The following is a 25,335-nucleotide window of genomic DNA, read 5'->3' as shown; positions in this document are numbered from 1 at the left end:
TTATGAGATAATGAATTTTATGTGTAGTACAGCAGAACATTACAGTAGATTATTAGTAGCAAAGAAAATAGCCATATTGTTTTTCAGTACAGGAAGAGTAAAAAAAAATCCCAAAAAAATCTGTTATCTATGCAAAAGAGCTTTTCTGAGCTTGAGTCAAATATTATTATTATTATTATTATTTAGTATTTATATAGCGCCGACATATTACGCAGCGCTGTACAGTGTATATATATATTGTCTTGTCACTAACTGTTCCTCAAAAGAGGCTCACAATCTAATCCCTACCATTGCCATATGTCTATATTATGTAGTGTAAGTACTGTAGTCTAGGGCCAATTTTTTTTAGGGGGAGCCAATTAACTTATCTGTATGTTTTTGGAATGTGGGAGGAAACCGGAGTGCCCGGAGGAAACCCACGCAGACACGGAGAGAACATACAAACTCTTTGCAGATAGTGCCCTGGATGGGATTCGAACCAGGGACCCAGCGCTGCAAGGCGAGAGAGCTAACCACTACGCCACCGTGCTGCCTGTTTTCTGAAGCACTTAAAGAGGGACTCCAGTGAAAGTAATGTAATAAATTAATTATTACAATAATTATGTATAAATGATTTAGTCAGTGTTTGCTCACTGTAAGATCTTTCCTCTCCCTGATTTACATTCTAACATTTATCACATGGTGACATTTTTACTGCTGGCAGGTGATGTCACTGGAAAGAGATGGATCTTGCCTTTTTGGAAGTTGTCAACAGGTGTTATTTCCCACAATGCAACAAGGCTGCCACAGTGTGATGTCAGTACCTCAGTGCAGTGAGGCACTGACATCACACTGTGGGAGGGGTTTCACCACAATATCAGCCATACAGCGCCGCCTAATGATCCGTTTGAGAAAAGGAATAGATTTCTCATGGGAAAGGGAGTAGCAGCTACTAATTGGGATGAAGTTCAATTCTTGGATACGGTTTTTCTTTAACCACCCTGGCGTTCTATTAAATGCGCCAGGGTGGATGCGCAGCACTATTTTTTTTTTCTATCATGTAGCTAGCCTAGCACTAGCTACATGATTCCCCCCTCCCTGCGGCGTCCGCACAGTTCTGAACGGGATTTCTTTTAGGGCTTCCCCCATCGCCATGGCGACGATCGCGATGATGACGTTGTGACGTCATCGGGAGTCCCGATCCACCCCTCAGCGCTGCCTGGCACTGATTGGCCAGGTTGTGCACGGGGTCTCGGGGGGGCCTCTAACACGGCGGGTAGCGGCGCATGGGCGGCGGCGATCAAGGTAGACACGCAGCTAGCAAAGTGCTAGCTGCGTGTATTAAAGAGACTCTGTAACATGAAAAAACCTCCCCTGGGGGGTACTCACCTCGGGTGGGGGAAGCCTCCGGATCCTAATGAGGCTTCCCACGCCGTCCTCTGTCCCACGGGGGTCTCGCTGCAGCCCTCCGTACAAGATGACGTCATTATGACAGAATGATGCAATGTTATTGAAAAAAAAAAGCTATATAACTGAAAATAAAAATATGAGACTCTTTTATTTACTACTAATGTCCTAATTATTGTCGGTACTGCACATACAATTCATTATATCGTAAGGTTTTTTACTTCAGGTTTGCTTTAAAGGTTAAAAATCTGGGTTTAAGGCCCGGTTCACATCAGCGTTCTGAGCCAAACGGATCCGGTGAGCGGAAAACGGATCTGATCAATGATTGATCGGATCCGTTTATACTCAGCAAATACATACCTAATCTTCTGCAGCAGCCGGCGGTAGAGGCTTCCGTCTTCTTCCGGTGTGACTACACAGCGTGTCATGTGACTAGTCACATGTCACGTCATTTAGTCACGGAAGAAGACGGAAGCCTCTACCGCCGGCTGCTACGGAAGATTAGGTATGTATAAACCCTCCCTCACCCACCCACCCGGCTGCTGCACCCTCCCCTCACCCTCCCGTTGCTCAGGTTCGCGTTGGCCCATGCCCCCATCCCCCGTGGTACGGTCCGTTTCTTCACTAGTGTGAAGAAACATTCCGTTTCCCATTGCTCCAATGCTGCTGCATTTTTTGTCCGGATCCGTTCCGCTAAGCAGAACGTTCTGGAAAATTACGTACGGAACGTATCCGTACCAACGGACGCATGTGAATGGATCCATGGGTTAACATTGGATCCATTCACATCCGTTACGTTTGTACAGTATACGTTCCGTTTCAGATCCGCAAAAAACGATAATGGGAATCGGGCCTAAAAGGTACCTGCAACTTTAAAAAAGGTTAGAAACACCAGTAGGGGGAACCCTATGGATGGTCCAGAGGCTTCTCCGGTATCCTTACAGCCTTCCCACACTGTGCTGGGAACAATCTTCAATGTTAAAGTGGAAGATTGCTCGCAGCCACACTTCCCTCCCTGTACAAGCTTGGCTGTGAAAGCACAATGTCCAGCGGCTGGGTAGTAGCGCCAGGCCACTCGTGCGGGGCATCTATCTCCATACATGAGCTCAGTGATTCTGCGCAGCTAGTCCTTAGATGACCATCCACTATTTATGGGTACGCTTAGGGCCGGTTCACATGGGCTTCTCCTCGGCTTCCAGCGGCATCCCTTTTGCCGGCGTCTTATTCAGGGGTTTGCGCAGGTTTTTGCCAGCTGCAAATGAATGTCTGTTAAACAAGGTGTGTATGAGATCTGCAGATATAGACTATGAATGCATTTTGCAGGAACGGATCTTTTGCAGGAACAGATCTTTTGCAGATACTGATCTGTTGCATGTGTACAGCATCTGTGTGTGCAGCATCTTGTAAAGATTTTATCTGATGAGGAGTTCAGCTCCATAGAACAGACTGTGTAGAGTATGGCTCTCATTACTACATGGAAGGGGGTAAAATTGGTCTGTGATCTTTCATTTTCCAAAGACTATGGTCTGATGTGTGTATGAGCCTTAACTTAGAGAGCTCAGAGAAGCTCTTTTGCATAGATAACAAGTAAAGTTTCTTAAATCTTCCTGTACTGGAAACAATATGAGACGCATATCTGTGCTACTAATGTTCTTTTTCTTAGCTATACTACACATACAATTCATTATAACATAAGTTTATTTTCACTCCAGATTCCCTTTAAGTTCAGGTTTTCTGTTACAAACTTGGGCAGCATTTAGTGCACCAGTAAGCCAGACTTTCTGTGTTTTCTGGTTTCTACAGTATATAACCGTTCAGGTCCAAGTTTGCAAATACTGTGGACCCTGATAAAAAGTTGGACAGAACATGAGAAGTTTTGAGACATGAAGGCCCTCTATCTTTTAGTCATATTCCTAAGATAAGCTTCCCCCCCCCCCCCCCCCTCCGTCAGCCTTTGTCTTCACTGAGGCGTGTACAGCTGGTTACCCAGATTGTAGGTGCGTCTTACTTGCCAAAAAAGATATCGTTCTCCAGCCACATCTGCAACATAAAAGACTCATTGAAGAGACGAAACCCAAAGCCGCATTTGTGTGCTGTCTGACGGTAAATATTTAATGCCCGCAGCGTAACTGGATCCAAAACTCATCAACCTTCCTGACACGTAACGAGCAGAGGTTGCCATAGAAACAGACTCCTGCAAACTGGCCCTCTAGGTGGTATTGTCCCAAAATGGCTGAATCTAGAAGAAAAACCAGGAATGGTCAACGTTGAGGGCGTCAGGGTCATGTGACAGGGGAAAAGATGGCTGACTGCTGCTGTCACGTCTACTTCTCCGTGTCACCTGGTCCAGTTACAAAGCTGTGCCCAGCCGTCATCTCAGGTTCTGTAGGCCTCATCCAATATTCATGCCTGGTGTCAGCTGACAGCAGATTCTATTCCTCCCAACTCTCAGACAAGCCCCTCACCTGCTTGCAGGACCCTTTCTGTTCTTTTTTTCATTTCATTACTGAAAAGAAACCGTCCAGAAGACAAGACCATGGGATAATTTTTTTCCCCTTTAAACTAAGTCCCGCGATTGAAGAGTATTTTCGTTGTCGGATGAGTAGCTTTGTTGGCCTTGGAAGTTCAACTTTTGGTGAGTAGAATGCCTTCTATTCCTTCTGCATAAAGATATAAAGCGTGTGGCCTCTCGAACCTTGAACCTCTGTGTTTAGGATAGTGCAGGAGACGAACTGCTCAGGCCTGGGGCAATATACAGTGAAGGTATGCTCCGTACAACTTCCAGTAGGTATTGAAATAGCTTTATTAAGTCAGGCATAATATCCAAGCACCATCTGCTGATGCCTGAATTAATAAAGCTATTTTGATACCCATTGGAAGCTGTGTGGACCGTACCATCACTGTTTCCTTCTGTATAAAGGGTCAGTGTTCCTGGACTCTTTCTGTAGTCTTATCTTAAAGGCCTGAAACTACCGTAAGTAGCTAAGACCCAAAGACGTAACTACAGGGGAGCAGTCCCTGCGACTACAGCCCAGAGCTGTAAGGTTGCCCCAACTACTACTTTCCTCCGATAAAGGGGTCCATCCTTCGGTTCAGGTGTTTTTGTGGCTACACTTGTTATGGGTGTGAAGACTATGATCTCCACGCTTGTTTTATGACGTTTGGTGGGGACAATGATTTGTAGTTACGTGGCGCCCCTGGTACGACCATAAATAAAAACCTTGCTACGTTGTGGACTTCTTTGCTAGATGACTTGTTTGGTCGAGGAGTCTGAGTCTTGCTTTTGTAAGATGTCCTCTCTTGCCTGTGTAGAATAGACCCTCTTCTTGGAACCTTCACATTGCTTTATTTGTCTTGATTTACTGAAGAATAGGCCCGAGGATGCTTGGGGATGTTTCTGTGAACAAATGAAAGGCTGACTCGAGAACTGGTGAGAGGGACATAAGACCTAAGCCTGAGAATTTGTCCTGGAATCTGTTTGGATGTTGATAGGGGACAAGGACAACTAGCTCTGCATTAATCTCACTTCTTTAAAGGATACCCGAAGTGACATGATGAGATAGACATGGGTATGTACAGTGCCTAGCACACAAATAACTATGCTGTGTTCCTTTTTATTCTTTCTCTGCCTGAAAGAGCAGATATCAGGTATGTAAGTGGCTGACTCAGTCCTGACTCAGACAGGAAGTGACTACAGTGTTACCCTCACTGATAAGAAATTCCCCTTTTTATTGTTTTCTTGCTATCAGAAGCCATTTTCTGCTAGGAAAGTGTTTTATAGTTGGAATTTCTTATCGGTGAGGGTCACACTGTAGTCACTTCCTGTCTGAGTCAGCCACTTACATACCTGATATTTAACTCTTTCAGGCAGAGAAAGAAAAAAGGAACACAGCATAGTTATTTGTGTGCTAGGCACTGTACATACACATGTCTATCTCATCATGGCACATGTCACTTTGGGTATCCTTTAAACCAGTGTAGAACTCAGAACCTGAATGATCTCAAAAACATTGAAATTCAGTACTATTGAAGAGGAACTGTAGTGAAAATAACATTTGTCCAGTGTCAAATCTTTCCTCTCCCTGATTTATGTTCTGAAATGTGTCACCGTTAATGATATCTTTACTTCTGCCAGGTGATCTGTACAGAATGTTTGTTACTGAGAGTTCTATGCACAGAGGGCATTGAACTTGCTTTGCAGTTGGAAACAGCCGTAGTTTCCCAGAGTGCAATGAGGTTCACAGACAGCAAACTGTCAGGGCCATGGTCATGACATCACACTGTGGGAGGGGTTTCACCACAATTTCAACAATATCAGCCACACAGACCACGCCTCCCCCAACGATTTATTGGGGGATATAGTGGGATGAAGTTCAATCCAAAGTTAGGTCCCATTCCCACTTAAAAGCGCAAAAGGGTATCGCTTAGTGCTACTGTTTTACACGAGAGATTTAACCACGATTAGCGCGGTAAAATCACGGTACACTCCCGCGATTCCTGATGATCGCAATCAGCGCATGTTCAATGTACCGCGATCGCTCGAGAATCGCGCCAAAATGCTGCTGGTAACACGTTTTGCGATTGCTGTTAATCTCGAAACGCCCACGATCGACGGCAATCGCGGCAGTGAGATCCCTGCCATTAGGTTACGATTGGGCTAGCGCTTTAAAAAAGTGCTAGCGCTTCGGCGATTAGCGGGAATCACCGGCTAATCGCCCAAGTGAGAATGGGCCCTTAAAGCAGAATATAGCCCTGCATTTCAACTTTGCTCTAAAACATTATTTACAGCATATTATATGCAACCAGCATTTTTTGTTTACTAGACCAGCATTGGAAGAAAGTTCCGTGGAGAGATATGCAGAAGTTCAGATTGTTACATTCTATATAGTTATATGTATCTATTGATAAATGTTACACACTCTTTGGCTGTCCTCCAACTCCTTCTCAGTCAGAGAGATGAGTCACATTCAACACTTAGATACATTTATGTAAACAAAATGTATCTATTTCAGCTTCGGATGCGTCTGCAGAAATCTCCAGGAACTTTAAAGCCCTGTGTAACCCTTCCAATGCTGGTCTAGTAAAAAAAGAAATGCTGGTTGCATATAATATACTGTAAATAATGTTTTAGAGCAAAGTTGAAATGCAGGGTTATATTCCGCTTTAAAGTTCCTTTTTAACCTACCAGAAACGACTTAGAACAATGAAGCATTTGATAACGTTGATGTTAGTTTTAGCAGCACTAGCAGTGCGATGCGAGGGGGCGGAGCATCGAACCACAACCCTCTAGCCAGGTATAATATCTTGGGAACAATCGCAGCAGTTGATTCTGTGAACTCGATTGCTCTTATTTGCGTCAGACAGAGGACTTAACAATGGCATCCGATTGGTTGGTTTGGCACAACATCGAGGCGGACTTATATGTTCGGACTAATCATAGAGCTTGTGATTTGCATACACCGAGGCGGAGATTTCAGGACCTGTGCAATCATGCTTTATCCGTTTCTGAGATTGCCAATGTGACCGCAGTGATGCGGGGGGGTGAAGTTAATTTCAAATTACCGTTCCGCTTAGTAATTACTAGCTGCTTATTAGCTGTGTGTGTAGTAATTAGTGCGTGTGGTTACATTAGAATGTTGATAAGTAAGTATCGCTCTGCTACTGGAGAGACGCTTGCTTAACTTAGCTGCAATTTTTACTTCAGTACATTTAATTCCCTATTTCAGGTCCATTTTTTTAATGCAATACAGAATAACAGATTGCGCTACTATGGAAAAAGGTAGATATAAATAAATGTTTATTTTCATAAAAATCAGCAGATGTTACTGGAGGGCTGAAGGACAGCTATCTAGTGTCTGTGCAAAGTGGCAGACTAGCTGTGCAAATTGGCAAACTAGAAAAATGATCTTGAGTTCATTGAATTTTAAAAAACAATATATGTACATATATTAAAAACAAAAGATACAAATGCAAAGGAGGCAATTGATTCGTGCACTTAATTGTATGGCATATGATTCTAGATGATAGCTCATGAACAGAATCATGACCACAATCATCTAGAGTGGTTACACAGTATGTCAGTTAGCAGCTGTTATGTCAATGAATAACTGTGGTTACACTGTATGTCAGTTAGCAGCCGTTATGTGAGTAAATACCGGTGGTTACACTGTATGTCAGTTAGCAGCTGTTATGTCAATGAATAACTGTGGTTACACTGTATGTCAGTTAGCAGCCGTTGTGTGAGTAAATACCGATGGTTACACTGTATGTCAGTAAACAGCTGTTATGTCAGTAAATACTGATATTTACACTGTATGTCAGTTAGCAGCTGTTATGTGAGTAAATACTGATAGTTACACTGTATGTCAGTAAGCAGCTGTTATGTGAGTAAATATCAGTGGTTACACTGTATGTCAGTAAGCAGCTGTTATGTCAGTAAATACTGGTGGTTACACTATATGTCAGTAAGCAGCTGTTGTGTCAGTAAATACTGGTGGTTACACTGTATGTCAGTAAGCAGCTGTTGTGTCAGTGAATACCGGTGGTTACACTGTAAGTCTGTTGTGTCAGTGAATATCAGTGGTTACACTGTATGTCAGTTAGCAGCTGTTGTGTCAGTGAATACCGGTGGTTGCAATGTGTGTCAGTAAGCAGCTGTTGTGTCAGTGAATACCGGTGGTTACACTGTATGTCAGTTAGCAGCTGTTGTGCCAGTAAATACCGGTGGTTACACTGTTGTTCAGTTAGCAGCTGTTGTGTGAGTAAATACCGGTGGTTACACTGTATGTCAGCAAGCAGCTGTTGTGTGAGTAAATACCGGTGGTTACACTGTATGTCAGCAGCTGTTGTGTCAGTAAATACCGGTGATTACACTGTATGTCAGTTAGCAGCTGTTGTGTCAGTGAATACCGGTGGTTGCAATGTGTGTCAGTAAGCAGCTGTTGTGTCAGTGAATACCGGTGCTTACACTGTGTCAGTAAGCAGCTGTTGTGTGAGTAAATACCGGTGGTTACACTGTATGTCAGTTAGCAGCTGTTATGTGAGTAAATACCGGTGGTTGCACTGTGTGTCAGTTAGCAGCTGTTGTGTCAGTGAATACCGGTGATTACACTGTATGTCAGCAGCTGTTATGTGAGTAAATACCGGTGGTTACACTATTGTTCAGTTAGCAGCTGTTGTGTCAGTAAATACCGGTGGTTACACTGTATGTCAGCAGCTGTTGTGTCAGTAAATACCGGTGGTTACACTGTATGTCAGCTGCTGTTGTGTCAGTAAATACCGGTGGTTATACTGTATGTCAGTAAGCAGCTGTTGTGTCAGTGAATACCGGTGATTACACTGTATGTCAGTTAGCAGCTGTTATGTGAGTAAATACCGGTGGTTGCACTGTGTGTCAGTTAGCAGCTGTTGTGTCAGTGAATACCGGTGATTACACTGTATGTCAGCAGCTGTTATGTGAGTAAATACCGGTGGTTACACTGTTGTTCAGTTAGCAGCTGTTGTGTCAGTAAATACCGGTGGTTACACTGTATGTCAGCAGCTGTTGTGTCAGTAAATACCGGTGGTTACACTGTATGTCAGCAGCTGTTGTGTCAGTAAATACCGGTGGTCACACTGTATGTCAGCAGCTGTTGTGTCAGTAAATACCAGTGGTTATACTGTATGTCAGTAAGCAGCTGTTGTGTCAGTGAATACCGGTGGTTACACTGTATGTCTGCAGTGGTGCTCAGCAGAGCTCGAATATTCGAGTAGCTCGAATATTCGAGCTCTTTTTCAGCTATCCGAGCTCGGTATTCGAGCTCCGAATAGCTGTAGCTATTCGAATGGGCTATCCGAGTACACTCGAATAGCCCATTCACTATTCGAGCTATTCGAGCAAACGGCGCTATTCGAGCTCGGTACCGAGCTCGAATAGCGTCATAGCCCAGATTGATGTCCTTAGAGCCAATCAGAGGGCTCCCAGGCCCTCTGACGGCAGCCAATCACAGAGGGGGACCCTGGCCAGCCCCTACCCTATAAATAGCGGCCGCCATGTTCCGTTTCTCCATGCTTGCCTGAGACTTGTACAGAGAGAGAGTTGCTCCTTTGTGCTTTGGCTTAGCAAGTGCTCTATTGTGATCATTTACCTAGCGTTTTTGCTCACCTACACCTGCCATATACACCTATATTGTTGTTAGTTAGATAGACATTGTATTTTAGTTAGTAGCTTGTGTGTTACATTAGAGACAGGCAGCTGCTGCAAGCTTACAGGTTTAGGCCTCAGGGGGGCCTTGCCTCTGTGGGCAGCTGTCCTCTGTTTATTTCTCTCATCTATACCAGTATTTCTGCTGTCCTTTACTAATAGTATTGTAGTTATACTGTACTAGGAGTAGGACACTCACTGACTGTCACTGTTTATAGGCTACTAGCTAGCTCCTGCGTGTGTGCACTCACTCACTGTCTGTGTGTACACACACTCTATTTCCTTCTGATTACTGATAGATTATTGTTAGTTAGTTGTACTTACTGTTACTACTTACTCTTACTGTACTAGGAGTCTAGGACACTCAGTCAGACAGTCACTGTGTTCATAGGCTACTAGCTCCTGCGTGCGGTCACTCACTGTCTGAGTGTACACACACCACCCACACTCCATTTCCTTCTGATCGCTGATTGATTATTGTAATTAGTTAGTTCTACTTACTGTTACTACTTACTCTTACTGTACTAGGAGTCTAGGACACTCAGTCACTGTGTGTTCATAGGCTACTAGCTCCTGCGTGCGGTCACTCACTGTCTGAGTGTACACACACCACCCACACTCCATTTCCTTCTGATCGCTGATTGATTATTGTAATTAGTTAGTTCTACTTACTGTTACTACTTACTCTTACTGTACTAGGAGTCTAGGACACTCAGTCACTGTGTTCATAGGCTACTAGCTCCTGCGTGCGGGCACTCACTGTCTGAGTGTACACACACCACCCACACTCCATTTCCTTCTGATCGCTGATTGATTATTGTAATTAGTTAGTTCTACTTACTGTTACTACTTACTCTTACTGTACTAGGAGTCTAGGACACTCAGTCACTGTGTGTTCATAGGCTACTAGCTCCTGCGTGCGGTCACTCACTGTCTGAGTGTACACACACCACCCACACTCCATTTCCTTCTGATCGCTGATTGATTATTGTAATTAGTTAGTTCTACTTACTGTTACTACTTACTCTTACTGTACTAGGAGTCTAGGACACTCAGTCACTGTGTTCATAGGCTACTAGCTCCTGCGTGCGGTCACTCACTGTCTGAGTGTACACACACCACCCACACTCCATTTCCTTCTGATCGCTGATTGATTATTGTAATTAGTTAGTTCTACTTACTGTTACTACTTACTCTTACTGTACTAGGAGTCTAGGACACTCAGTCACTGTGTTCATAGGCTACTAGCTCCTGCGTGCGGGCACTCACTGTCTGAGTGTACACACACCACCCACACTCCATTTCCTTCTGATCGCTGATTGATTATTAGTTAGTTCTACTTACTGTTACTACTTACTCTTACTGTACTAGGAGTCTAGGACACTCAGTCACTGTGTTCATAGGCTACTAGCTCCTGCGTGCGGGCACTCACTGTCTGAGTGTACACACACCACCCACACTCCATTTCCTTCTGATCGCTGATTGATTATTAGTTAGTTCTACTTACTGTTACTACTTACTCTTACTGTACTAGGAGTCTAGGACACTCAGTCACTGTGTGTTCATAGGCTACTAGCTCCTGCGTGCGGTCACTCACTGTCTGAGTGTACACACACCACCCACACTCCATTTCCTTCTGATCGCTGATTGATTATTGTAATTAGTTAGTTCTACTTACTGTTACTACTTACTCTTACTGTACTAGGAGTCTAGGACACTCAGTCACTGTGTTCATAGGCTACTAGCTCCTGCGTGCGGGCACTCACTGTCTGAGTGTACACACACCACCCACACTCCATTTCCTTCTGATCGCTGATTGATTATTAGTTAGTTCTACTTACTGTTACTACTTACTCTTACTGTACTAGGAGTCTAGGACACTCAGTCACTGTGTTCATAGGCTACTAGCTCCTGCGTGCGGTCACTCACTGTCTGAGTGTACACACACCACCCACACTCCATTTCCTTCTGATCGCTGATTGATTATTGTAATTAGTTAGTTCTACTTACTGTTACTACTTACTCTTACTGTACTAGGAGTCTAGGACACTCAGTCATTGTGTTCATAGGCTACTAGCTCCTGCGTGCGGGCACTCACTGTCTGAGTGTACACACACCACCCACACTCCATTTCCTTCTGATCGCTGATTGATTATTAGTTAGTTCTACTTACTGTTACTACTTACTCTTACTGTACTAGGAGTCTAGGACACTCAGTCACTGTGTGTTCATAGGCTACTAGCTCCTGCGTGCGGTCACTCACTGTCTGAGTGTACACACACCACCCACACTCCATTTCCTTCTGATCGCTGATTGATTATTGTAATTAGTTAGTTCTACTTACTGTTACTACTTACTCTTACTGTACTAGGAGTCTAGGACACTCAGTCACTGTGTTCATAGGCTACTAGCTCCTGCGTGCGGGCACTCACTGTCTGAGTGTACACACACTAAATTTACTTGTGATTACTACTGATTATTGTAACTGCTAGTTGTACTTCCTGACTGTTACTACTTACTTACTGTACTAGGGGACACTCACTCAGTCACCTCACCAACCAACCCACTCCATTAAAGTACCCCACTTTTCACCCGCCCTTTTAAAAAACTTTTGTCTATACGCCCAAAACATTGAAGATGTCTGGAAGTGGCAGCCAGCGCGGTTTGGGCAAGGGGAAGGGCAGCAAGGGAATCAGGAGGAGAGGGAGCAGCATTGTGGCAAGCCGCGGCCGCGGGCGCACCACCATGCACAGTTCCGCAGCAGCAGCAGCAGCGTCAGTGGCTAACATTCCTCCCATAGCCACTGGCCGTGGACGCCTTGGGCGCCGCCCAGCAGGAGCATCTGCAACTCACGCTGCAGAGACACAGCAGCAGCAGCGTGTAGCACCTGCTCCCATTTTCCTCCAGCCGGGTCGGAAACGTCCCATTGAGGAAAAGGATGCAGACACTGTGGTGCAACTCATGACGGAGGATGAGCAGCCCGCCATCAGCTCTGCATCCGAGGCCTCCACCCTCACCACCACCACCACCCCTGTTCGCAGCAGCCGCCCAGCAGGGTCTGGGGAGGAGGCCAGTTCACCGTCACTCGCCGACCTGTCATTCAGCAGTCTTTTGACCCCAGGCATCATGAGTAAATTGTCTGCTGTTGTTGGCGATCTTGAGGAGGAGATGCTGATGGGCACTTTGGGGGATGAGGGATTGGACAGCAAGACTGTGGCGACAGTCAAGCAGCCCATCCATGCATCAGGAGAGGAGTTTGGGGGGTCCTCATCCCAGCAGGACATGTTTCAGGAGGGGGAGGATGATGATGACCCGGTGACAGACAGAGACTGGGTGCCACCACCTCCAGGGGATGTCGTCCTCAGCAGCTCTGAGGAGGAGGAGGAGGATGCGCTTGTGGGCCTTGCAAGGAGGCGCATCATTGCAAGCATTGGCAGCGTCCCACACCCTGCTGGTGTCTCAGGCTCAGCAGCAGCAGCATCAGCCAGTACCACCACCAGCACCCAAGCCCCCCCCCCAACCACCACAGGGAGACAGGCAGCAGCGCTTCCATGCCGTAGGGGGATGTTTCTGTCACCAATCTGGCGCTTTTTCACCATGCCCACTGTGTACAGCAAGTACGCCACTTGCAACCACTGTCAGCGGAAGTTGAGCAGAGGTGCAGACCCCTTAAAGTTCAGCACCAGCTCGCTCATCAACCACCTTGCGGCTAAACATTTCCACCAGCATGAGGAGTTCCAGAGGCTGAAGGCATCTGGTGCTGGCAGTGGCACCACACCCATCACTGCACAGCCTTCAGCAGCAGCAGCAGCAACAGCAGCCACCCGCCCTCCTGCTCCTCCAGCAGCACCAGCAGGAGTGCGGAAACGCACTGCTCCTCCCCCCTCTGCAACTCCTGCCGCCGACACTGAGGCCTGTTCTGGCAGCCAGTCCTCAGTGGCCTCCTCTGCTGTGTCTGCTGATTCCCGTGTCAGCAAAAGGCCACGCCAGAGCCTTTTGAGCGAGTCCTTCCAGGGGGTGGTTAGGGCTCTGCCTCCCAGCAGCCGTCGCGTGCGGCAGCTGAACGGCTTGCTGGCACGGGCCATGTGCTCCCAACTCCTGCCGTACACGCTCGTGCAGGAGGGGAGCGACATTCGTGCGCTGCTTGCTTGCGCAGCCCCAGACTGGCAGCTCCCCAGCAGACACTTTTTCTCCCGCAAGGCCATTCCTGCACTGCACCGCTTTGTGATGGCCAATGTGGAGCGAGGGCTGGAGCACGCGGTTGGTGAAAGGGTCCACGTCACCATGGACTCCTGGAGCAGCCGCTTCGGGACAGGCCGCTACCTGTCCTTCACTGTCCACTGGGTCAGCTTGGTGGAAGGGGGTGAGGATGGGAGAGCAGCAGCGGGCACAGCAGCAGCAGCAACACAGTGGGTGGTGCCACCCCGCAGGCTCAGGGGAACTGCAGCAGGTTCCTCCGATCCTCTGCCATCCTCCGGCACACCTGGCCAAACCCCCCGCCTCAGCAGCAGCGTGAAGGCCCGCCACTGCCAAGCGCTGCTGCACTTGGTCAGCCTTGGGAAGACCAAGCTGACGGCAACCCATGTGTTGGCCAAACTCCAGGAGCAGGAGAGGATTTGGCTGACCCCCAGAGGCCTCAGAGTCGGAGAGGTGGTGGCCGACAATGGGGCCAATCTGGTTGCCGCAATACACAGGGGAAACCTGACCCACATCCCCTGTCTTGCCCACATGCTGAACCTGGTGGTGCAGAAGTTCCTGCGCACCTACCAGGGGATGGGCGAACTGCTGGAAACGGCAAGGAATGTTGTGCGTCACTTCCGGCGCTCGGCTGCAGCCTGTGCGAGCCTGGAAGACGTGCAAAAGGAGCTGGATCTGCCACGCCATCGGCTGATCCTTGACGTTCCGACTCGCTGGAACTCCACCCTGGCGATGTTGGAGCGTCTGGTTGAACAGAGGCACGCTGTCAAACAGTACCTTGCCCTGGCCACTGTTTCCGCAGCTCTGAGAAGGGACAAGACCAGCAACTTCCCGTCCATCGTCCCCGATGATGACTGGAGGCACATGCAGCAGGTGTGCTTAGTGCTGGCTCCCTTCCTGCAGGCCACAAACATGGTGAGCAGGGACCATGCTATGGTCTGCGAGTGGGTGCCCCTGGTTTCTCTGCTGAACAGGGCCCTCGATGCTTTGCTGGAACAGGGAGCGGCAGCCTTGGACCAGCAGGAGCGGCAACCAGCTGCGCAGTCCACCTCTGAGGGGGAGGAGGAGGAGGACTTGGTGGAGGTCCCTGACCTGGCTGCTGATGAGGGGGATCAGCACAGCGCAGCTGAGTTGGTGCGGGGGTGGAGAGAGGATGAGGCGGCAGAGGAGGAGGATGAGGACAGCACTGACGTCGATGTGCCAGCAGACGTGGCCCGCCTCTTCCCAATGGCAGCGCACATGCTGACGTGCCTGCGCAGGGACCCCAGGGTGATCCAGATGAAGCAGAGGGAGGACATCTGGATCAGCATGATGTTGGACCCACGCCTCAAGGGGAAGTTGAGCCAGTTCCTGCCGCCTGCAGGAGGAGACCCAGCGCAACAAATAAGGAGCTTGCAGCAGGCCCTTGTTGAGCGCTTGGAGGAAGCCTTCCCCCAGCCTTCCACCCCCACTGTCCAGCAGCCAGCACAGAGGCAGCAGCAGGTGCCTGCATCCAGCAGCAGCAAGCGCCCCACAGACCTGCTGTCTCTCAGCCACGAGCTCTACAGGACTGTAGAGGCTCCGGCAGCAGTGACTAGAGAGGAGATGCATGCAGCAGCATCCTCCTCCGGTCACAGCCAGCGCCTGACCCGCATGGTGGCTGACTACATGGGGTCGTACAGCGGGCTTGACAGCGATGCCCCTGTTGATCCCATGGAGTATTGGGTCAAGCGCATGGAGATCTGGAGCGAGCTGGCGCAGTACGCCCTGGAAGTGCTGTCCTGCCCCCCTTCCAGCGTGCTGTCCGAGCGCTGCTTCAGTGCAGCTGGTGGCGTGGTCACCGAGAAACGCTCACGTCTGTCTCACAAGTCTGTGGACAGACTGACGTTTCTCAAGATGAACCAGGCGTGGGTGGAAGGCGAGTTCCTGGCCCCTGTTGTCGGCGAGAGGGGGACATGAACTGGCTGCCGGAACCATCGTTAATGTGCCTTACCACCCTTTACCACCTCCTGGCTCCTGCTCACTAAGCCAGCCTGGTTCACTTTGACTATTACGTCGCCTGCAGCCACACATTTTACACCTACAGTGGGCTGCTGTGTACTGCCCTTCTGCTGTCTGTCTGTGTTTCCCACTGCCAGGGTATACAGATGATTTACCTTCTGCTGCCACTCTGCCACCAGCTATTACGTCAAACAATGGCTATATTGGTTGCAAAACCAAAAACCAAAAAACCATAAAAAAAAAAAAAGGTTTAATTTTTCTGAGGTGCCCGGGTTGAAAACTGTGTTGTCCCAGTTGTGTATTGGACACAATGTGGGCTGCACGACCGCTGTCTGGGACCTCCTGTTGTGTTTATTTACAGCCCTGGTATCACCGCTAGGTACCAGGGCTATTATGTCACGCTGCCTACCTGCTGCCACACTCACACTGCTCCTCCATACCTCCTCCTGCTGCTGCTGCTGCTGCTGTCTGTCTGTGTTTCCCACTGCCAGGGTAAACAGATGATTTACCTACTGCTGCCACTCTGCCACCAGCTATTACGTCAAACAATAGCTGCTCGCCTACTCCTCCATTCCTCCTCCTGCTGCTGCTGTCTGTCTGTGTTTCCCACTGCCAGGGTACACAGATGATTTACCTTCTGCTGCCACTCTGCCACCAGCTATTACGTCAAACAATAGCTATATTGGTTGCAAAACCAAAAACCAAAAAACCATAAAAAAAAAAAAAAAAAGGTTTAATTTTTCTGAGGTGCCCGGGTTGAAAACTGTGTTGTCCCAGTTGTGTATTGGACACAATGTGGGCTGCACGACCGCTGTCTGGGACCTCCTGTTGTGTTTATTTACAGCCCTGGTATCACCGCTAGGTACCAGGGCTATTATGTCACGCTGCCTACCTGCTGCCACACTCACACTGCTCCTCCATACCTCCTCCTGCTGCTGCTGCTGCTGTCTGTCTGTGTTTCCCACTGCCAGGGTACACAGATGATTTACCTTCTGCTGCCACTCTGCCACCAGCTATTACGTCAAACAATAGCTGCTCGCCTACTCCTCCATTCCTCCTCCTGCTGCTGCTGTCTGTCTGTGTTTCCCACTGCCAGGGTACACAGATGATTTACCTTCTGCTGCCACTCTGCCACCAGCTATTACGTCAAACAATGGCTATATTGGTTGCAAAACCAAAAACCAAAAAACCATAAAAAAAAAAAAAAGGTTTAATTTTTCTGAGGTGCCCGGGTTGAAAACTGTGTTGTCCCAGTTGTGTATTGGACACAATGTGGGCTGCACGACCGCTGTCTGGGACCTCCTGTTGTGTTTATTTACAGCCCTGGTATCACCGCTAGGTACCAGGGCTATTATGTCACGCTGCCTACCTGCTGCCACACTCACACTGCTCCTCCATACCTCCTCCTGCTGCTGCTGCTGCTGCTGTCTGTCTGTGTTTCCCACTGCCAGGGTAAACAGATGATTTACCTACTGCTGCCACTCTGCCACCAGCTATTACGTCAAACAATAGCTGCTCGCCTACTCCTCCATTCCTCCTCCTGCTGCTGCTGTCTGTCTGTGTTTCCCACTGCCAGGGTACACAGATGATTTACCTTCTGCTGCCACTCTGCCACCAGCTATTACGTCAAACAATAGCTATATTGGTTGCAAAACCAAAAACCAAAAAACCATAAAAAAAAAAAAAAGGTTTAATTTTTCTGAGGTGCCCGGGTTGAAAACTGTGTTGTCCCAGTTGTGTATTGGACACAATGTGGGCTGCACGACCGCTGTCTGGGACCTCCTGTTGTGTTTATTTACAGCCCTGGTATCACCGCTAGGTACCAGGGCTATTATGTCACGCTGCCTACCTGCTGCCACACTCACACTGCTCCTCCATACCTCCTCCTGCTGCTGCTGCTGCTGTCTGTCTGTGTTTCCCACTGCCAGGGTACACAGATGATTTACCTTCTGCTGCCACTCTGCCACCAGCTATTACGTCAAACAATAGCTGCTCGCCTACTCCTCCATTCCTCCTCCTGCTGCTGCTGTCTGTCTGTGTTTCCCACTGCCAGGGTACACAGATGATTTACCTTCTGCTGCCACTCTGCCACCAGCTATTACGTCAAACAATAGCTATATTGGTTGCAAAACCAAAAACCAAAAAACCATAAAAAAAAAAAAAAAGGTTTAATTTTTCTGAGGTGCCCGGGTTGAAAACTGTGTTGTCCCAGTTGTGTATTGGACACAATGTGGGCTGCACGACCGCTGTCTGGGACCTCCTGTTGTGTTTATTTACAGCCCTGGTATCACCGCTAGGTACCAGGGCTATTATGTCACGGCGAGCTGCCTGCCTCATTGACTGCCTGCTGCCACACACTCATCCTCCTCCTCCTGCTGCTGAATTTACCTCCTGCTGTCTTTGTGTTTCCACTGCCAGGGAGCACATACAATGGCGCTTCCAACATGCGTGCGCCCACCAGCTATTTGTTACGCTCAAAAATAGCTGCATTTCTTTAAAAAAAAATTGAAAAGAGAAATACGTGAAGAAGACGATATTGAAAAGGAAGGAGAAGATGAAGAAGAAGAAGAAGAAGAAGAAGAAGAAGAAGAAGAAGAAGAAGAAGAAGAAGAAGAAGAAGAAGAAGAAGAAGAAGAAGAAGAAGAAGAAGAAGATGAAGAAGATGAAGAAGATGAAGAAGATGAAGAAGAAGAAGAAGAAGAAGAAGAAGAAGAAGAAGAAGAAGAAGAAGAAGAAGAAGAAGATGAAGAAGAAGAAGATGAAGAAGAAGAAGATGAAGAAGATGAAGAAGAAGAAGAAGAAGAAGAAGATGAAGAAGAAGAAGATGAAGAAGAAGAAGATGAAGAAGATGAAGAAGAAGAAGAAGAAGAAGAAGATGATGAAGAAGAAGAAGAAGAAGAAGAAGAAGAAGAAGAAGAAGAAGAAGAAGAAGAAGAAGAAGAAGAAGAAGAAGAAGAAGAAGAAGAAGAAGAAGAAGAAGAAGAAGAAGAAGAAGAAGAAGAAGAAGAAGAAGAAGAAGAAGTATATACAGTAACACTACTGAACAAAATTAAGGACACAACTTCTCTTTCCACATTTTCTTTTAAAGGAACATCCCCACATAATCACTTGCTGTTGTTACTTGGAAAAAAAGAGGTTTCTTGCATCATTCACCCTCAAAACAAGTGTTGGAAGCTATTTAAGGCCAATTCGAATAGTCAGCTCGAATAGTTAGCTCGAATACCGACTCGAATAGTGAGCTCGAAGTCCGAGGTCGAATCGAATAGTAAAAATTATTCGACTCGAATATTCGAATGACCTCGAATAATTTACTATTCGAATTCGACCAAACTCGAATTTTAAAAAGGGGTATTTGAGCACCACTATATGTCTGTACGCAGCTGCCGGCGATCGTAGTGATCATGTGATCAGAAGCCAATCGTGGCTCCTGATCACTGAGGAAAAAATCTAAACTGCACATACTCAACCATGTAGTATAACCTGCATCACTGCATAGCAGGAATGACGTCACAATGGGGTAAATAGTACTATATATGCAAAATTAGTGCCATCATTCCGCAGGTTTGAAAGTGAAAAAAGCAACTTTATTGGTACAAAACGCTAAGTGAAGGAATCAATGTTAAAAACACTAAAAACACTGGAGCGCTCCCTGCCCAAGCACACTGACTCTCACTCTCCACAAACCACCTTCAGGCCTGGAACCCACTAAAATCAGCAAACGCAAAACGCAACCGCTAGCGTTTTGTCTGAGCGGTTTGCAAGCGGATTCATGTGCGTTTGCGGTCGTGTTTTGCAACATTGTATTTTTTTGCCCAGCGGGTGCGTAGCGTTTTGCGTTTTTTTCCTGATTGGTCCTGTGAATTATTTTTAATTTTGTTACAGTGTGCTGAACCGCAAAACGCTAGCAAAACCGCTCAGTTTAGGTTTTGCTGAGCGTTTCTGCTAGCGTTTCAATATTTTACATTGAAGCGCTAACGCTCCCAAAATGCTGCAGGTCCTGCGTTTGCGTTTCTGGGAAACGCAAACGCTCCTGTGGAAGTTGCCCCATCCATTAACATTAGCCCAGCGTTTTGGCAAACTGCTAGCGTATCGCAGTGCTGCCAAAACGCTGCCAAAAGCGCTCCTGTGGGTTCCAGCCCTTACAATGGTATCGGTACCGATGGCAATTGGTGTCCTTCAGTGAAGGGAGGAGAGAACTGGAGAGAGGGTACAGAAGTGACTAGCAAAATCCACAATCTTCAGGCCTATCTCAAACCGAAGACCTCAATAACCGAGGCTATGCTCACAAACAGACAGCGTGTCTTCACCTGCATGTGCAGGACTCTCCGCTCTTGTCTTGCCGCCCTCAAAACAGCTTGCGATGCGGCGCAGGGATCCCCGCTTACTTCGCTCGGCCTCAATCCTGTTATGGAGAGGTCCCCGGCAGATGCAGGCTGGCAGCGCGCTGCTCAATAACGAAAGTCTTCGGCCGGCCAAAGAGACTCCAAAGCACTCCAGGATGCAGTGCGGGTGAAGGGAGATGTCAGCTGTCAATCTGTCATATGACAGCTTAATCTCCCCTCTCGGGTGCGCACAATCTCGTCGGAAACGAAAATGGCAGGTGGCGTAAATCCTACTCTGCATCAGGCTTAGACAGCCACAAGTGCAGCGGAGGATTTACCATCAGCGATCCCCAAAAGGTTAAAAAAGTCATGTTTGAAGTCTATTGAAACACATAAAAAGACTCCAAAATTGCTTCTGTAGTTCTATTTTTACTCCCTTTTCTCTCCCCATCAGATCTCGAGGCGTATGTCTACCTTTCAGCTTTGGTATCGTACCTGGATTTATATCTTGCCTTTTCATGTTATTATCTCCTGTAGCTACCCCAGGTCAATGTTTGTACTTCATATATATTATAAAGCAGCCAACAGAGCAAATACAGAATTGCTGGGAGATTCTAACTGTGCAGGATAATACTGGTAGTTTTGTTCTACTTTCTCTCTGTTTGAAAACTTTTTGCAGTGGCAAATTATAATGGACAAGGTCAGCTGACTAGTGATGGGTCGTTCGCGAACGAGCCGGCTCTAAGAGCCGGCTCTTTCCTGCGAACGACAAGAGTCGGTTCTCAGTTTCAAAAGAGCCGATGCCTCAGCCGCCCCACACAGCCCTGCTTTGGTCTGTAATAAAGGGCGCTGAGGCATGCTGGGAGATGTAGTCCTCCTCTCGCAGCTTGTAGGAGTGTATGGGGCGGAGCAGAGCAGTAGCAGGAGGGATTGCACCAGTCAGAGAAGCAGTCTGGAGTTGTCATGGAGATGGGGGCGGGGCTTTTACTCCGATTCTGAGTGGTGTCTAGTGATATTTAATGAAGAGCAGATTCAGAGCCGTAAGAGCCGGCTCTTTAATGGGAGCCGATTCAGAAGAGCCGATTCTCTGAGAAGAGCCGGAATTCCCATCACTACAGCTGACAGTAGAGGTGGCCAATGGCATTCTAGTAATTCCAACTTGCTTGCAAATGTAATGAAAATCACAAGCCTTGTTCTCCGCCAATCATATGTACTTCCTGTGTAGCTGCATTGGCCCGGTTCCAAGCTGGATACTTATTAGATTTCCCTGCAAGCCACCTCCAGCTGCAACTAAAAAGGACCAATACAGCGAAAAAAAGTAAGCAGGTTTTGGACTAGTCCATTTCCTAATGGTGTATTCTCAGAGTTTTCTTTGTTTTCAAAAGCATTTCCTGAAAGGCAATTTAACTTCCAAAATAGCAAGATACCAGCCAGCCTCCCTACTCACTTACTAACTATTTTGGCAGTTAGATTTAGCAACTGCCGTTCAGAAAATGCTTCTGAATCAAAGAAAACGCTGAGAATCTCCCGTGAGGAGATTGACTAGTCCAAAACCTGTTGATTCTGTCAATTTTTTCACTGTAGCGATCCTTCAAGAACTCAAACGCAGTGCGGTTTTTACAGTGCAGTTTTTCTGCAATTGTGTTTTACGAGGCTGGGAATGCAAGGAAAAATGCAGAAGAAAGACAGTATGCAAGGCGTTTGTGATCAGGCCAAATCAGATGGCGATCAGATCACTTATGGTATAAAACGGCCCCTGCAATTTCCCTTAGGGCTGGTTTCCATATAGCGAGCTTTCAGGCTCGTTTATGGAAACGCGATCACATGGACGGCAGACAGTGCATAGACTGCACTATCTGCCGTTCCATTTGTGCGCGGCGATTCACTGTAGTTTTGTCCAGATCATGAACGATTCGGATCTTTGATCCAAATCTCTTTTGTGAGTCGAATCATCCGAATCATCAAAATGAGTGATTCGGATCGCAAAGGGGGCAGGGCCAGGAGCGACACGACCCCTGCCCTCAGCGGGTAGCGGGGTCCTGGAAGCAGAGCAGAGATGGATCGCTCTGTTGGAGGGGAGGTAGCCTTGCAGGGACAGGTAGCTGAGAGAGAGGGGACATGGGTGCCACTGCCAGATATCTGTACAGCACACATACTGGCTATAACGTGCTGCTCATTATAGGCTGTCTGTTCCGTAGTTGTGCAAAGTGAACAAATTGGAAACTTTTGGCTCAGCTCAGCACAGCTCAGTAACTTTGTAGACAGCGTGCTGGGCTAGAAGGGCAGGCACTGTGATTGCTGTGCAATATGATCCTCCTGCACTGCTCTATACAGCTGCACTTCACTTCTGGGAATGCTTTAGGGAATGCTTTCTTTCACTGTGTGACGTTTCCATTCAAGGTATACAGATGAACATATACCGGTAGGTGAAATATATGTAAAGCATATGATTGCAGCATGTGGGTATTGTGTGCAAACAAACATTTCTGCTCGTCCCTCCTCCCTTCTCTGTCCACTCCCTGCCCGTCTCTGTCCACCATCTCCCCTTCTCTGTGTTTCCACCCCCTCCCCTTCTCTGTCCGCCGCAGGGAAAGACCTGTCCTGCTAGTAATTTCGCCCCCGAATGCTTCCCTAGTAAGATGATCCGAGATTCGGATCAAAGATCCAGATCTTTTCAATGATCCAATTCGAATCATCCGGATTATTGAAAAGATCCGAACTTCTCTAATTCACTGCGCATGGTTTGCTGCATTTCGGGTCGCTTCACCACGATCCCATTCAGTATAATGATTGGGATCGCAAGTCCCCCTCCCCTCCCCCCGGGAGAGACGCCCCGTGGCTCTGTGCTGCATGGAAACGAGCCTTTATTCTGCTGATTTCCTGGCATTTTTTGCATTGTGAATGCGATCCAAAACGGAATGTAAAAGATAACAAATGACTTGTAGCATAAAACGGCCCTAAAACACCCTGAAGTTTTCTTTGAAGTTCTTAGGCAGCCATCACTGCTGTCACATGTTCTCACACGCCCGCCTCCACCGATGAGCGACGCCCGGATCGCAGGCTGCGGCAGACGTGTCTGTGTGGTGACAGAGCTCAGTGCACAGCGGGGGGTAAAGCTCTGTCCTCTCCTCCACAAGCTGTGAATAATCATCTCTGCAGATAAGTTTTCTGCTTTTCTATACACTCTGCCTCCAGCTAATCCCGCCAGCAGAGCCAGCAGGCTCATTAGTGGGCACAGTGACAGCAGGATGCCACCTATAAGTGCAGGGAATGTTGTATAATGACAGTCCTGCCAGGGATGGTGCAATTAGCGGGTGACAGTAGCAGCCAGCGTGGTGTGTGCGCTGTGACGTGTGGCTGGTGCTGTACCCGCTGTCTGTACTGCAGGGAAAACGCCCACATCCCTGACCACCAACTACGATCATCTCAGTGCAGCCCACTCTGACAGGAAAGTCACAGTAACAGCGCACTAAACTCAATACAAGCAATTAAAGTGGGATCACACTCAAATTTCAGCTATGGTCTAAAGTGGACCTGTACTCTTGCACAGGACACAAGGAAAACAGAGAGAAATGCACCATGTGTTTTTAGTGAGAAAGGCCTGTCTATTTCCCCCTTATCTGTAAGTAATCACAAGTGTAATTTGATCTCTCAGCAGTGTCAGCAAATAAATTTGGCAGTCCTCAGCAGAACAGCTAATTTGTAAACACAGGATGTTAACCCTTTGTCTGCTTCCATGAAAGCAGGAAGTAGACACACTGCAGGTTTATTGCGGGAGTTCTGTAAGCTGTAACAAAGACACGTTTTCCTTGAAAGGTTATTATGCTGTTGCTTATCTTTTAGAGAGGAAGTTTTGAGTTCAGGTCCGCTTTAAACATAAACTTACCAGCTAAAAGCATTTCAGAGGTTTCCCTGGTACTGGAAGGGTTCACAATCAAGCTTTTCCTTTAATTCAGCTGCTAATTGATAAGCTTGTGTTGGCAATCAGCATTATCAGATGCATAGCTCCCAACTGTCCCTCTTTCCTCCTCATTTGTCCCTCTTTCAGGACTTTGTCCCCCTTGCTATGTAAATATATATATTTATCTACAAAAAAAATGTGCTTGATTGACTCTAAACTTTATTCCCATCCTTTAATTGATATATTTCTTATTTTCAAATGTTAACAAGAAGGAAAATTAACCAGGATAGAAAGGACCCGTGTGGGTTGAATTATTACACAACATATGTATCTTATGAAATCTTTAGAATATGCGTGACTAGGGGTGTGATGGGGGCGTGGTCAGGGATGTGGTGGGGTGTGGCTTAAGTGTCCTTCTTTCTTATCTCAAAAAGTTGGGAGGTATGAGATTGTGTTTGAAGTACAACACCGTGTAAACAATGCAGAATAATCTATGATGTATTCAGGGAGGAAGCAGAGAACTTTCTTGTCTTTGTTTGCTCACTAATAACTTTATGTGCCCATACGGTAAAGGGAACGTAAACTGAGAAGGAGATGAGTTTTTCCTTTTAAAATTATACCAGTTCCCTGACTCTCCTGCTGATCCTGTGTCTCTAATGCTTTTAGCCACAGCCCCTCAACAAGCATGCAGATCAAGTGCTCTGACTGAAGTCAGACTGGATTAGCTGCATGCTTGTTTCAGGGTGTGATTCATCCTCTATTGCAGTCACAGAGATCAGCAGGACTGCCAGGCAACTGGTATTGTTTAAAAGGAAACATCCATATCCCTCTCAGTTTAGGTTCCCTTTAAGCAATGTATGGGCAAATCGACCATGAGACAGATCTCTCTATGATGGAATCTGACCAGAGAAAGATCTGTTGTCTGCCTATACACCGCACACTGATTTCCAATTTAGCATGAAAAGAGGAAATCAGGAATCGGTCTAGCGGTGCCGCCTCTGCCGTCTGCCTCACCGCTTCCCTAGTATTAAGGCCTCGGTCACACCAGAGCTCTTTTTTGGCCGCAATTTGCGCTTTGCTGATCGCCAGCGATTAGCAAAGCGTTGCTGCACGAGTAATCCTATGGGATTACTCACATTGCAGCCATTTCAGCACGTTTGCAATTTCGACCGGTCGCAGACGTGCTACATGTAGCATTTTCCTGGCGATTGTGTCTCGAGTTTCATTTACTGGAATGAAAATCACAAAATGCAATTGCCACGCATAATCACGATCGCAATCGATGTAAGAATGGGGCCTAAATGTCCTTCCCAGTGCCGGTGCTCTGTAAATTCTCACCTGTCCCTTGATATACAGACCATGGCCAT

At 47.2% G+C, this 25,335-nt stretch overlaps 1 protein-coding gene across 16 annotated transcripts in view; it reads left to right on the top strand.

The window, feature by feature from the left end:
- OTOF (otoferlin) overlaps nt 1-25,335 on the top strand; it is a 500,418-nt gene that overhangs the window by 273,264 nt on the left and 201,819 nt on the right. Inside the window, exon 1 of one of the 16 annotated variants that reach the window (XM_068279953.1) lies at nt 21,140-21,197. The exons of the other annotated variants lie outside the window; for them this stretch is intronic. The gene's annotated coding sequence lies outside the window, so the exon portion shown is untranslated. Of the gene's footprint in view, nt 1-21,139; nt 21,198-25,335 lie in introns of those variants that run through there. 16 annotated transcript variants of the gene reach the window in all.

The sequence above is a fragment of the Hyperolius riggenbachi genome, chromosome 4, assembly GCF_040937935.1.
Source record: "Hyperolius riggenbachi isolate aHypRig1 chromosome 4, aHypRig1.pri, whole genome shotgun sequence".
Lineage (NCBI taxonomy): Eukaryota > Metazoa > Chordata > Amphibia > Anura > Hyperoliidae > Hyperolius > Hyperolius riggenbachi.
The sequence above is the reverse complement of the archived record's forward strand: the minus strand, read 5'-3'. Positions and strand labels throughout refer to the sequence as shown.